This window comes from Rhinolophus ferrumequinum, chromosome 21, assembly GCF_004115265.2.
Source record: "Rhinolophus ferrumequinum isolate MPI-CBG mRhiFer1 chromosome 21, mRhiFer1_v1.p, whole genome shotgun sequence".
In the NCBI taxonomy this organism is placed as follows: Eukaryota; Metazoa; Chordata; class Mammalia; order Chiroptera; family Rhinolophidae; genus Rhinolophus; species Rhinolophus ferrumequinum.
In genome coordinates, this window is record NC_046304.1 from 35,640,294 (window position 1) to 35,655,596 (window position 15,303).

The window sequence follows — 15,303 nt, forward strand, 5'->3', positions numbered from 1 at the left end:
TCCAAAGAAGGATTTCAAGTTGTTGTTATGTCTCTTGACTCTCTTTTAATCTATACATTCCTCCTTTATCTCTTTTTATTTTTTCCTTGCAACTTATTCGCTGAAGATACCAGACTATCATCTAGATTTCCCACGGTCTGGAATTTACTGATTGCATCCCCAGGGTGTCACGTAATCAAGCAACGTTTATTCAACAATATTTATTAAACATCTACTATGTACAGGATTGCCAAATTTAGCATAAAAAAAAATACAGAACATATTTATACTTAAAAAATTATTCTTTTTCTATAATTCAAATTTAACTGGACATCTTGTATTTCATCTGGCACCCCTATCAATGAGCCTATTTAATGTTGGAGCACAGTGGTGAGCAAAACAGACAACCGCCACTGCCCAGAAGTTTACATTCTAGTAAACTAGGGGGAACCAGATAATATACAAGCAGACAGTATTCCTCCTTGAGGATGCTATCAGGCTTAAATGAGAAACCTGTATGCTTAGCGCCTGGTCCATAGAAGCAATTGATAAATCCAAGTGCTTTTGGCAGTAGCTTAGCCTTTTCCCCTTTTCCTGTTTCTTCCCTTTTCCCATCCTTGCTCCACATCCCCAGGAATGACTTCAGGCTTGCCCTCCTCCTGCTATCCTTCCATGGCTTGTATGGTGAGTTCATTCATCTATTCATCCACAGTCGCTGAGCACCCACCTCGTAGCAAGCTCCAGGCCAGGCTCTGGGGACTCAGAAATGATGGTGACACAATCTGGTGAGAGAGATGGACATGACAGACTAATTTAAGCCATAGCAGTAGAGGAATGACCAGGGTCCAGGCAGGGTGACCTTGAGGAGGGAAATCTTTTCAGACAAAGTAATCTTGTGTTTAGGTTCTAAAGGATGAACAGCAGGAGTAGACAAAGGAGGCATGAGAGAAGACTTCCAACAGAGGAAACAGTGTGGGCAAGGAATAGAGGCAAGCGAGTGCCTGTCCTGTAGCTGCCAACTACCAGCCATCAACAGCGATCTACTCCTGTGTAGTAGAGGGGCTGCCCAGGTGTTGGTTCTGTCATATCCACCCTCTCAGAGCCATCCCTTATCTCTCTTGCATGTCTCTCCCATTAAAAACCTAATCTTCCCTTGACCCCACAGGCTCTGGCCCCCATCCCTCTCTTCTCCCCTTCACAGCCAAACTTCCTGCAAGAGCTGTCTACACAGTCTTCCTTTTCTCACTTCCTACTTACTCCTCAACCCACTTCCATCTGCTTCCACCTCTACTCGCCACCAAAATAGCTCTTGCTGAGGTCCTACTGGCCTCCATCACATCAAAACTGGCAGGTTCTTGTCAGCCCTCCAGCCTTGACCTCTCAACAGCATCCCACATGATTGGCCACTTCCTCTTTCTAGGAACTTTCTAGTTCCCTGCCTTCCAGGCACCTTGCTTTCCTGGTGTCCTCCTGCCTCACTTGCTACTCCCTCTTGGTCTTCAGTGCAGGCTCATTCTCCCCTTCTGAGCCCCAACGTCAGGGTTCCTTAAGGCTCGGTCCAGAACTTCTCCCGTCTCTCTCTGGACTCTCTTCTGTACAGGCTCTGCAATTACCATACAGCCAAAGTGGTGGGAATGTACATGACCCTGCCACACCTCTCTTCTCAGCTCTGACCAACACACCTCACTGCCCACTCAGCCCCTACCTTGGGCATTTCAAAAGCCCAGCAAACTCAAGCCAAGCTGTCCCAAACCATCAGCGATCCACCTCTTGTGCCACTTGTCTGCGTCCAGGGAAACCTATCTCAGTGAGTGGCTCCTCCCCCATCCACATCTGCAGCCAGAAATCCGGGCGTCATCCTGGCACCTCAGCAGGTCTCATCATCATTACACCCCATGTCTTCTTCTCCCCACCTCCATTCCAGCCCACCCCCGCAGCACTCATACATCTTGCCATGCCCCCCTACATAGCCACCAATTATCTTCCAAAGCCACAAATTGGATTGTGTTCCCCCCCGTTCAAAACATTTCAATGTCTTCTCGTTGTTTTCAGGATGAAGAGTGAAATCATTAACTTGGCTCACAGACAGGGTTACCTGAGTCTGAAAACGCTACCCACAGGTCCTCCTAAGGAGAGGGGACAGGTCCCTCCCCTTCACCTCCCCTGTGCTGTCCCCTCTCCCTTCAGCCATCCAGGCCTCCTTTAGTGCCTAAAGCAGGGGTGTCCAAACTTTTTTCAACGTTTTTCACCAAGGGCCATATGCGGTAAAATACACAAACAGCCGGGCCACTCACTCGAGGTGAAGTACGTATTGCCTCACCTGGTTTATTTAAATAAACTAAATATATTTTTGGAATTTGCTGCGGGCCAATTAAAAATGGATAGCGGGCCGCAGTTGGCCCGCGGGCCGCAGTTTGGACACCCCTGGCCTAAAGCAACAAAGCTCCCTCCCTTTCCCCCCACCTCCCTTCTCCTGTGCCTGGCCAACACCTGCTCCTATTCAGAGCTCCACTGAATCATTCTTGCCTCAGAGAAAACCTCTCCCCACCCGCCCAGACTGTGACCAGGTCAGCTTCCATCATTATCTCCCCTCAAGACCTGTGTATCTTCCTTCAAAGCATTTTCATCCGCTTGTCACTATTCATATATTAGTGTGATTAATTGATTACTCACCTCACCCCTACCACACTCTGATTCATGGAGACAAGGACCACATTCGATTTTGCCTTAGCTCAGTGACGAGTACATAGTTGGCATCTAAATCCATTTAAAAAAATCTTTCTTATTATGCACATTTCAAACCGAAAGAGAAGTAGAGAATAGGATGTGAGCGCCATATGCCCATTACCTAGATGGATAATTATGTTAATAAGTATTAACATGTTAGCCTATTTATTATTTTTACTAAAATATTTTCAAGTGATTTAGAGTTTTCATGACTGTTGACTCCAAAATACTTTGGGAAGTTTTCTTGCTACAATTATGATTGCCCCTTACAAAATTAATGATAATGCCTTAAAATCATCTAATAACAAGTCCATATTCAAATTTCCCTAATTGTCCCCCCAAAATGCTTCTTTTGCATTTGGTTTGTTCCAACGGGGATCTAAATAAGGTCTGCACATTGCATTTGGTTATGTCTCTTAAGTCTCATTGAAATCTAGACTAACTTTTTCCCCCTATGAATTGAGTTGTTGAACTGCTAAAATATTTTAAGTAAATTACAGATGTCATGTCCCACCTTCTAGATTTCTCTGATTGCTTCCTCCTGCTGTTGTTTATCCTGTATTTCCTGTAAACTGGAAATTAGATCTACGGGCCTGATTAAATTCAGGTTCACTATGCCGGCAAAAACACTTCATGGGTGATGATGCTTCCTTTCTCATATTACATACACTCGGCCGGGCGTCCTCCACGCCTGAGCTCCACTCTTAGTGATGGAATGTTGATTCCATCAGCAGTATATGGAATAGTAGGTCCCATTGGTGATAGCTGATCCCTTTATTGAGAAGTTTCTTCCTTTAGGACCAGCAAGTAATCTGTGAGACAGTACTTTGAAATGACTGTGTCCTTAATAGATGAATGGAGTAGGTCAGTGTGGTTGAAGAGTGGTTGAGTATAGTAGGCAGGAACCAGAAATCAAAGGGCCAAAGGCCTTGAGAAGAAATTTGGACTTTATCCTGTTGGATGGGGAATTATGGACCACTTTTAAGCAAAGGAAATCATGTAATCAGACTTGGCAAGGAGGCAGGGTCGGGGAGCATGAAGGGAACAGGGAACTAGCATTTCCTGAATGCTCAGCCTGAACCCAGCTCTCTGCTAGGGGTTTGACACACTTGATCTAAGTGAAGTGTTCATTGTGTTTAAAAGAAAAATCCTATTTTACAGATGAGGAAAATGGAGGCTCCAACTCATTCAGTCACTCACCCAAGGTTGCAGCGAGAGATGGTGAAAGCCAAAGGAGGCAGTGACCACAAGAATGGACAGGTATTTGAGGCGGAATCAGCAGTACTTGAAAGCAACTGGCTGTGGGGAGAAGGGGAAGCAGGAGCCCTGGCTGAAGCTGAGGCTTTACATGTCATGGGTGGGATGCAGGAGGAAACAAGCAGGTTGGAGGGGAAGATAATGAGCTCAGTCTGCCCAGATGTCTCCAAGCCACTCTCTTGAGAAATGGTGTTTATAACATGACAATGTCTATAATTTGGCTTCCGGCATGACTCGATAATTAGCTTAAGTTATCCCTCATTGGCATTTCATTCAAAGCAAGGACACTCTTCCATTCATTCTGATGAGGCCTGTTTTCTGTGAGTGTTACAGTGTGAATGTGAACCTGGAACTGTGCAGTCTTTCGCTTGGCTCAAGGGGGCCAGAGACTGAAGTCACAGAGTGGGTGGGCTCACCGCCACTAAGAAGCTGCCTCAGGCTGGGGTCCCAGAACCTGCACAGTCAGTGCCCACTAGAAGTCCAGAGATTGGTTCCAGGAGCCAAGTGGAGGATACCGTGACAAGGAAGATGGGATCCGAGCGGTTAGTTAGGAGGCAGCTGCTGAGGTCAGCTCCAAGGAGGGTTAGGGCTAAAAGAAGACGGTGTTTAAGGGACACAGGAAACTTTTTGATTTAAGAGGTGTTGACAAGGTAGATTTTATGAGATTTGGTGGTTAATTCAGAGAAGGAGTGAGGAGATAAAGAGTTGAGAAGGACCCTTAGGTTTTTGTCTCAGGAGAAAGTGAAGGCTATTAACTGAGGTGGAACCTGCAAGAGGAGGGCGGATCCAAGGATGGGGAGATGTCGAGTTCTGTTCAGGTCTCAGTTCAAGGAAGCCAAATCTAAGTGGCTCTGGTCTGAGGAGACCTGGCAAAGGAGGTCCAGGACTGGAGAGCAGTCAGGACTAAGTCATGAGCACACAGGTCCAGGTAAAAACTATGGGCGTGGATAAGCTCTTCCAGGGAAAGTCATGTGGAGCCCAGAGACCCCAGGAATGGACAGGGGAACAGGACCCCAACAAAGGCACCTGAGAAATGTGAGAGAGTGAGATAAGCAGGGTGGTCGCGGGGATCAAATGCCATGGAGAAGTTGAGTAGGACAATGACCAAAAAGCTACTGGCCTTAGTGATTCTGAATGAACCAGTCAGGGGTCTGGGAAACCACGCTGGCTTCTTAGCAAAAACAGAGAAATGGGAGGGATCACCTGGAGGTGGAGCCCAAGTAGCATAAAGCACACTTGTCTCTCAGCAGGACGTGGCACAGGACACAGCACCCACTGGTACTACGAGCAAAGCCATCAAGAGGGACCCCCACCCGCCGCTTGCTCCTCAGAGCAAAGCATGAAGGCATCAGATTGGCAAGGCCTGGGTCACATGCCGCCATCTCAGTGCCCAGGGCACAAAGCCGAGACTCAGAATTCCTTCCTTCGGTTCTCTTAGTAAATATTCATTGAGCACCTAGTATGTGCCTAGACCTGTATAGATCTAGGCCCTTGAATACAGCAACAAAATCCACAAAGACCCTTGTCCTCATGGCATTGACATTGGAGGGGAAAGATTGACAAGAAACAACAGGCATAAATATGTGAATAATACAGAAGGTTAAGGAAAAGAAAACGTATAAGGAAGATTGGGAGCAGAAGGGAAGAGCACAGCTTGCAATTTTAAATAGTGTGGTTAAGGAGAGCCTAATAGAGAAGGCAGGAGCAGGCCTGGTATGCACAGGAAATAGCAAGGAAGCCGGTGCAGCTGTAGCACATGAGCGAGGGGCAGAGATGACGCCAGAGGGATTGGGGCCGCAGACTGGATAGAACCTTCTAGGCTCCTGTAAGGACTTAGGCTTCCCTCTGAGTACGATGGGCACTCTGGGAGGACTTGGGTCCCAGGGGTAATCTGATCATCCTCCAGTTTAATAGGATCATTCTGGCCACTGTGTAGGGAATAGATGGCAGGGACTAAGATGGAGGCAGGGAGACCAGTTAGGAAGCTACCACAATAATCCAGGGGAGAGAATGATGCTTGAGAGGGTGGGAAGTCATCTGATTCTGCATGTATTGTGAAGGTAGAGCTGGCAGGATTTGCTGACAGAGTGGATGTGGGAGAGGAATCAGAAATGAATTCAGATTTGGGCCCTGAACAAATAGAAAGATAGAGTTGTCATCAGTTGAGAGGGAGAAGGCTGTGGATGAAACAGGTGGCATGGGTGGGGGTGGGAAAGAAAGGGTAGATGGAGAGTTCTAGAGTGGATCACCCAATGGGGCATTGCCCTGAAACAGGAAGGAGGACACTGGACAGCCACAACCTCCAGAAAACATCCATGACTGGTGACCTTTGGCAGAGCAATTGCAGCAGGGGGTGGTGGGGGGGGGGCACGGTCCAGAGAACAAACATGGATCAAGAGCATGGAGGTAGCGCTTGGGGTCTCCTGACTTACAAAGCAGAGCAGGGATGGGAGACCCAGGGACCCAGAGACAAGGCCGAGAGGATGACTTTTTGGATGGAGGTGGCCTGAGCCCATTTGGAGGCTGAGGAGAAAGAGGTAGGTGAAGGACAAGCTGCGGATCAGGACAAAGGAACTCCACGAGAGGGAGGAGAGATGGGTCCCAGCTGAGGCTCGGCCTGGGAAAGCAGAGGTTCGAGAACAGGGAGCAGAGGGAAGGATTCCAGAGATGGTTAGACTAAAGAGGTGGTGGCACCTATGGTGAGTAGAAGCAGTCAGATGTGACCCCAGGGAATCCCTACTCCTGCCATCATCCTGAAGGCCTTCCATGCGAACCTCTGAGTCCAGGTTTCCTCATCTTCACCCTCTCCAGGCCCCAGGCCCCACCCTACTTCTGCCATGACTAAGGTCTGGGCACCGTGGAACCCTCAACGCTCTGAACACAGTCTCATACCTCAGTCCAAATCCACACATCTGCTTTCTCCGCTTCTGCTGCAGGCCGCAGTTGGGGGACACTGCTCACTTGCTGTCCCCCACCCCTGCGTAGCCCTTCTATCCCGCCCGTCTTGAGTGGCTCCCTCTTCTGAGCTCCACCTGGGCCCCTAACTCAGCAAAGGCTTTGCTTCCTGTTTCAGAAAGAAAATACAGTGCTGAGTGAGAGAAGCCAAAAACAAACGAGCACATATTGGAAGATTCCACTTTTATGAAGTTCTAGATCTAGCAAAAGGAATCTATCATGATCTATACTGAAAGAAATCAGATCAGTGTTGCCTGGGCTTTGGGGGAATGTAGTGGGATATGAAGGAACTTTCTGGGGAGATGGAAAGGTTCTATATCTATATTGCGGTGGTGTTTACACAGCTGTATATTTTTGTTAAAAGTCATCACTTACACATTTAAAATGTGTACATTTTATGTGTAAATTACACCATAAAAAGTTGATTTAAAAAAATAGAGTGATGGATGTTAACTAAACTTATTACAGTAATCGTTTCACAATATGTACATATAGCAAATCATTATGTTGTACCCCTTACACTACTTATATGTTATTATATCTCAATAAATTATACCTCAATAAAACTGGAAAACATAGAGCTAAGCATTTTTTTTTAAAGAGAAAATACATGCTATCAAGCAGAAAAGTACTACACAAACACATTCATCTGTTCCCATCCTTCACTTCCTCCCTTCTCTCTGGGGGAAGCAGAACAGCCAGCCGTCTCTGGTCCACCCAAGCCCTTGTTGCTGGAGACTATCCCAGAAAATTGCAGGCCACGCCTCCCTGACCTTGCATTCCCCCCGCCCCCCATCCAGTCTCTCTCTAGCTCACAGCCCAGCCCTTAGGAAGGTTGTCTAAACTTACAGTCTTCGTCTCCTCCGGCTGCAATCTACCCACCGTCACTCCACCTCCACCATGCTGGACCAGTCGCCCCTCTCTGAGACACCTACCCAGTGGGTCACTTCCTCCCTCTTTCCTATCTCCTGTCTGGTTTCCATAACACCACTTTTCCGGGGTTCCCCTCCATCTCTGGACACTCATTTTCATGCCCCTTCCCTGGCTTCTCTCCCTCTGCCCCCTCTTAAATGCCGTGTTCCCTGGGCCTCTGGCCTTGGCCTCCTGCTCTCTGCACCTGCACAGCCCCCCAGCGTGGTTTCACTCATGCCAGGGCTTCAGTTACCATCTACTGCTGACAATGCTCAAAAATATCTCTGAATAATTTTTCAGAGTTTCAAGGATATGGCAGAAGAAGCAGACAGAGTATCACATACGCTTCAAAGCATTTTGCCATTTTTTAAGTGATATACTCTTACATATCCAACTCTCTTCTGGGACAGTCCATTGGACCTCAAATTCAGCAAGCCCCCAACTTGAACTCATCAATTCTCTCCCAATCCTGCTCCTCCTTCCTTCTTCAGGAGTCCAGTTATTTAAAACAGAAACCTGGGAGTCACCCTCCCACTCCATGACCACCAACTGTCAATTACCCCTTCTCTCAATTTCACCCCCCACACATCCCCTCTCCATCCCCACCCACGTGCCAGTCCAGGTCTTCTTCCTCACTCCCAGAGATGAGACGTTCAAACATTCATCCATTCACTCATTCATTCATTCACTCATTCATTCAGCAAGTGTTAATTGAGTACCTACTACATGCCAGATGCTGATTCAAATGTTGGAAATACATCAGTGAACACAACACGTAAAAATCACTGCTCTGTGGAACTTACATTTAGCACTTGCAATGATTTCAGAAGTCTCTCCGTTTTCCACCTTAACCCCTCTGAATGCCAACTCTACTGTGGCCCAGTGAACTTTGCAATATGTGCATATGCTCAGCATCTTCCAGGGACCTCACGATCCTGGGGTCAAGTCTGGGCCACATGAGAGGTGCCCTGATCCCTTCCCTTCCTCCTGCTCTCAGGCAGACTCTGGAGCTCCTTCTCCAGGGCTCCCTTTGTACATGGTCCATCCCCCAATCTCCACACATGGTCCACACATCACACTGCGTGGTGCAGTTTGCCTGCCCACCAGCCAGCCTTTCCTCTCCACCCCGAGCACCTACAGGGCTGCAACTTGCTTTGATTCATTCTGTATTATCACTAGTGCCTGGCCTATTATCTGGCACATGGTAGGGGTCAACAAACGCAGGTGGATTAAACAAATGACAGTGAATTAGTCGTAGTGTCACTGATAGGGAGAGACTTGGGGAAAGGGGGATAGGGAGTTCTGAACTCACAGACCAGCCTCCTTATTGATTAATTTGGACTGACCCCGTGATTAAAAGCAGGGTTCAAATCCTGCTTCTGCACCTACTGGTTATGTGCTTCGACCTTATTTTCTTGCCTATACAATGGGAACAAGAATGTGTTGTTGCAAGGAGCATGTTGGATGCTTAACACAGTGCCTGGCGTATCGGTTCTCATCAAAAGTGAGCTGTTAAGCGTTGCTATTGCCATCATCACCATCTTCCCCACCATCGGTGTCCATTCTTGCCTCCTGAACCTCCCATCCCCTTAGCACTGTTCTCTACTATTTCCTCCCTTCTCACCTCCTAATTCATGCTTGATCCACTGCAATCAGCCTCCACCCCCACCAGTGCCTGGAATTTTCCAGGCTGAGGTCACCAGGGATCTCCTGCTTGCAGAATCCTTTCCTCCCTTGACCTCTCAATGACACGTGACTTTGGCATCACTTCCTCCTTCTTAAATGTCCCTGACTTCCATGACATAAACTGTCCTGCTTCTCAGGACAGCCCGTGGCCCTCTGCTGATCCAGACCCAAACAATCAACTGCCTACTGAGCATCACCACCCCATGTGCCACAGACACCCGAGGTCACCATGTCCACAGTGGTTCCTTCCCAGCTCCACCACCCCGTCCCCACTCCTGGGTTCTATTGGTGAGTGGCCAGATAAGCCCATCCACCAAACCTGCAGGCTGCTCTCTGGGAGTCATCCCCCCCCCCCCCCCCCCCCCCCCCGGTTTGCCTTGCCAAGCAGTCCCAGCTCCGCTCTTAACATTCCATCTACTTAACATCATCATACCCAGCCCTCCTCTCATCCCCTCTGCTTCTGCCAAAGTCAAGCCCTCATCTCTCGACTGGACCTTTACAAGCTTTCTACCACCACCTGCTATTCAAGTGGAGCTTTCTGAAAAAGCTGGCGCGCAGACCCCAACCCCAGACCTACTGAATCAGAATCTGCATTTTTAACCAGACCCCCAGGAGATTCATGTGCACTTTAAAGGTTGAGAATTGCTGTCCTAACCAATCTTCCACTCTAGCCTCCCCCCAACACCAACCAATCCCATACTTAACAACCAATGTGCAAATATGGCTGTGTACCCCTTACTTAAAAGCCCTTATAGCCCGTAGCCCTCCACTGGCCTCAGAATTAAATCCAAACTCCTTAGCAAAATATCCAAGGTCCCTGGATCGGGATTTTGCCTTTTGGCCATCCTCTAACCACCCCACTCCTGCTATCCTACTACACATACCACCATGTGGTGACACAATGCACAAGACCTTTCTGAAGGCTGCTTCTGGTCTCATTTTCCTTCATCACAGTTATAGATGAAACGCAACGCAGTGTTTTAGCAGTGCCTGCACTAAAATTGTAGTGTTCCTGCTGCAGGATGTAACTGGCCAAGTCACTCACCTATGCACTTATATGAAGTGAAGCTTATGGTATGCCTTTCTTCTTATTTAACTTCAATACACACTTTGCTGGTTCCTACCTCTATGTTTTTGAACATGCTGTCCCCATGCCTGGAATTCTGTTCTGCCTCTGATCTGCCTGCAAACCCTCCTTCATGCACTTGGTCCCAGCTCAGGCCGTCCCCGACTCCATAAGCAGTTAGTTCATAACTGCCCACTGTTCTTGGCAGTGTCACCTTCAATTGAAGTTATTTCTCTATATGTCTGCCACCCCCCATCCCCATCACGGGTGCTATCTGTGTATCTCCTATGGCGTATCTATGATGATTCAATGAAGTGTTTGTTGAACGACTGAATAATACAACTTTTTCAACTTCTGTCCTAATGGTAACTGTAACAGGAGGAATAAAGATTAGACTTCAGGAAAAACTAGTGGAAAAGAAGAACACACTTGAAATCTATGTAACTTTACTAACAATTGTCACCCCAATAAACTTTAATTAAAAAAAAAAAACTATAAATGATAAATAGCACTAATTGCATAGATATTACAAAATAAATCTTTGGAAGCCTAAAAAAAAAAAAAAAGAAAAGAAGAACACAGCTGGACAAGTGTGCTATTCATCTGTTATCCCTCAGCTGGTAAACTTCCCCAGGAGCAGTCATCAACCACAGAATGTTAACTCCAAGGGGATTTTCAAGATCCGATCACTCGACCAAATGCCAGAGAGGGCAATTACTTTGTCCAAGGTCACACAGCTGGCTAGGGGCAGGGCTGGGACTAGATTCCAGGTAGCTCTGGAAAGTTTGGATACATGGCTACCTCATCCCATGAACCTCTTCCCTTTCTACCCATCTTAACTTCCTAAAGGAAGTCCCTTATGCCTTAACGTGGTCAAAGGGACTATTCACAGCTCACTCACAGCTCTTAAAGCACCTGCTGGGACCTTGGCTGGCTGGAGTTGCCAAAGCCCTATAGATTGGAGGAGGAGAATCCCATTATCCCCATTTTACAGATTGGTAAACCAAGGCAGCGAAGCTCTGTGTCACACTGCTAGCTAATGGCAGAGGCAGTATTTGACACTAAGTAGAGAGAAAAAAAAAATCCCACTTGTGCAGAGTCACTATTTACAATAATCATGACCACTGGCCTCCTATTGCCTGGGGAATCCCCTCCCTCCCACCAGTTCCTCTTTAAGTCAAACCTCCATCCCTCTTGCACAGGATGCCTGATTTAGGAAAGAACCAATACACCCACCTTCACACCCCCACCAAGAGTCATAACCTTTGATGGGGAAATCACCTTTGACAGTGTCATTGCTGAATGTGGTACTACCATCCCCATTCTAAGGTGGAGAAACTGCGATCCCAGACAAGGCATTACTAATCCATGGTCAAAACCAGTAAGTGGCGAGGCTGGGTCTCCAACCCAGTTCTTCCTGGCTCTAGAGCCCCCTCTTTCTATTCCGCCACGCCAGACTCTCCTACTCCGCAGGTAAACCACCTGAAGCTTCTTACTGGCTGGGTTATTTCGGGAAAGTAACTTAACCTCTCTGGGCAACCCCCAAGGTCAAAAACTTTGCTTTCGGGGAAGAAATCGGTATTCAAACGAGACAAGCGAAATGCAAACCCGCGGGCGCCGGCACAGTCCTTTCCCGGAGTCTGGGACTTTCTAATGGGAGGGTGCGTCCCCAGACCCTGGGACCTGCGAAACCAAGCGCTCGGCCGGCTAGCAGAAACGAAACCTCCACACACTTCAGCTTCCTCCGCTCGGTTCTGGGAACCCGCGGGTCAGGCTTTGTGAAAGCGCGCTCCGCGGCGCCCGCCTGGGGCGCCGGGCCCGCCCCGACTACAGCCCGCGATCCCAGGCCGGGAGGTGCGGGGGCCGGCGCGGTCGGGCCCGAGCAGCAGCGCGACGCGCGCTTCCGCCCCGCTCGCTCGGCGGCGGCCGCTGCGGCCCCACAATCCCCTTCTGGCTCCGGGGACGGGCGGGGCGGGGCGGGGCGGGGCGGGCAGAGCGGGCGGAAATAATTTTCTGTTTGGTCCTCTCTGCCCCAGCCCCTTAGCCGCGGTAAGCGCGAGAAGGGCGAGGAAGCCGGAGGCGGGAAGCGGGAGCGGGAACGCGCTGCTCTGGCACGCTTAGAGGGGCGGAGAAGGGGCGAGCGGGGATTGAGCGCCTACTGTGTGTCTTTGCGCTTTACAAAAGGATTTTCGTTCAATCTTCCCTACTGCTCTTGCCAGAGGGACTTAACGCCCGGTTTAAAAGGGACAAGCTGAGCCTCTGAAAAGTGAAGTCACTCGCCGAAAACTGCAAGCCCTGGATCAGCGTGACACCTCAAATCAGCACTTAGTTATGCAAGGAGACCACGATGAACTTGAACCACTTGTTGGCCGTGTCCCGCTCTTGATATTTTTTTGAGGAGGGGGTATAGGCACATAGTAGGTGTTCGGAATAATTGGAAGATGGAGAATGAGTTTGACAGCTCAGCCTTGGAAGTACCCGCCGTGAATCCACCTCAGCTCGCGGGGCACCGGGTTTCCCCCGACCTCGGAAGGGAACTTCTGCGATGGGCGGACATTCTAGTTCGATACAGGCATTCGGCGAACAAGTGGTGGCAGAGCCCCAGCCCTAGCGAAGGACAGACTGGGTTCAAATCCCCGCTCTTTCTTTTTCCGCCTGTGTGACTTTGGGCAAGTCATTCAATCCCCTGGAACCTCAGTTGCTCCATCTATAAAATGGGGACATTAACACCCACCCTAAAGGGTTGTGGGGAGGATTAAATGAAACTGTTTCTAATGCACTTACTAAACGCCTAAGTATCATCGCGCGTTCATCCCACAGGTTTCCCGCGGTGCACCGCACCGGATAGCACCCGAGACAAAGACTCCTCGGTCCCAGTCCCTAGGTCGCCCACCCCTGGACTCAGGGACCAACGGGCCTTCGACTGACCCTCGTCCAGCGAAACCCGAAACTGCGGCCACCTCGGCCGCGATCGGTCCCGAAAATAAATATTGAAATATTCCGAAACTGGCGCATGGGTAGGGCTAACTAACATTTTTGCGTTTAATCTTCTTGTTTTATTCTTGTCAGTATAGTAATTCGTTAGAAACTCCTAAATGAGACTTCCCGTCTGTGTCGTGTCTAACTTTTCGTGTGAGCGAAGTTCACAAAGCGGACCAAGATACTCGCTTGTGGCAATCCTCGCGGGGATCCCAACCTTGGGACCCGCCCCCGACAATCTCCGGGTTCTCGGCCCCTTACCCAAAGCAAAGACGCGGCAATGACAGACCACCGCCCCGCCCGTTTAGACAGGGACTCTTCGTCCTGGCAGCCCTCCGGGATTCCCGAGTCCCTACAGGAGCAAGGGGAGGTAGGAGTTGCAGCCCAGACCTCAGCTTCTCGGACCTCCCCAAACTCCAGGCTAGCCAGGATTAAAGGGAGTAAATCTCTTGACGCCACAGACCAGGTCAAGGACAAGTTCTCCCCCGCCCTATTCCCCCCACCCGCCTGGGCGGGGATTCAACCCCCCTTTCCCTGATGAAAGGTACTAGATAGACGCAAAGGGAGGGGTGGCGGCGGGCCCCAGACCCTTGATGTTCCAGTTGAACAGGTGCTGGTGAAAAGGAGGCGGTCCCGGCGGAAGAGTTGGCTTGGGGGGCAGTCCGCCAAAGTGGGGGCAGCCTCCTCCACCTTCAGTCCCCTGCGGGTCTTCCCCTCTCCTCTCTGTCTGCCCCTCCTCCGCAGGAAGCGTTCCGGGCCGCGAAGTCTTTGAAGTGTTGCTGAAGCCCCCAGGGCGGCCTTTCCCCCTCCACCACCCCACCTCCCGCTGAGGGAGTGTAACCTTTGGTCCCTGCGGGCGTCCACCCCCTTTTAGGAAGTAGGGGGGTCAGATTTAGTCCCCTTTGCCCACGTTAGTTTTGGGGCATGAAGCCTTCTAGCCGACATCCCCTCACTTCTTCCCAGACCCAGTTTTAAGGACTTTAATTCTTTGGGGGGCTGTGAGTGAGTTTTTGTGTTGTGTTTGTGTGCGTGCCTAAAGGTCAAGTGTAACTCTTGTTCGTCAGCACTTGTAGTCGTAGTCTTGGGTCTCTAAATCGCGTGGGTCTCTAAGCGCGCCTGTGGGTCTGGCTGGCGTTTGCGTCTCCCTGAGAGGGTCAGGTGGTGCGTCTGGATGAGGCTGGGAGTGAGTTTGTGTCTGGGTGCCTCGGTGTGCCTCTAAGGTGAGTCCCTGTGCGTGTGCGTCTGTGAGCTGGACCGGAAACTCCCCGAGGGCCGGAATACCTGTTTTGTTCACTGTTGTATCCAGAGGCTGCACATAGTAAGGTCAATAAATACTTGTTGAATGAGCAAACCTCTGCGTGTGAGTGTCCACCCTCCAGACATGCCTCCAAGGAAAGAGCCCTTGAGCGACCATCTAAAGAGCCCCCAGACACGGAGGGGCGAGCGGGTCGCTCCTGCTCCCGTGCCCTTTCCCTGCTCTCCACTCCCAAGTTTCCTTGGGGTTGAAAAACAGCCTCAGAGAGGAAGACTGGGCCGGTTGGGGCTGGAGAATCGGAGACCCGGGGCCGATACAGAAGGGCAAGACACAAGGAGGGTTCAGGAGCGCCAACCAAGAACCACAGAAAGAAAAAGAAAGGAAAAATTAGCGCGGAGTAAGCGAGCGAAAAGCTCCCTACCAAGCCAGGCTTTGTTCCCTGAACCTAAGACTTTACCCAGCCGCGGGCGGCGGGCGGGCCGGGAGC

General features: G+C 49.7%; 1 long non-coding RNA gene across 3 annotated transcripts; it reads right to left on the reverse strand.

The window, feature by feature from the left end:
- Positions 1-90: 90 nt before the first annotated feature.
- On the reverse strand, positions 91-14,213 carry LOC117014007 (uncharacterized). 3 transcript variants are annotated; one of them, XR_004421398.1, is made up of 3 exons: positions 13,823-14,213; positions 6,856-7,027; positions 91-761 (listed from the first exon to the last, which is right to left on the reverse strand). It is a non-coding gene; the product is annotated as an uncharacterized LOC117014007 (long non-coding RNA). The 3 variants fall into 3 exon arrangements; XR_004421397.1 differs by lacking the exon at positions 13,823-14,213 and adding an exon at positions 12,191-12,435; XR_004421399.1 differs by lacking the exon at positions 13,823-14,213 and adding an exon at positions 11,819-12,148.
- Between the last annotated feature and the right edge of the window lie 1,090 nt (positions 14,214-15,303).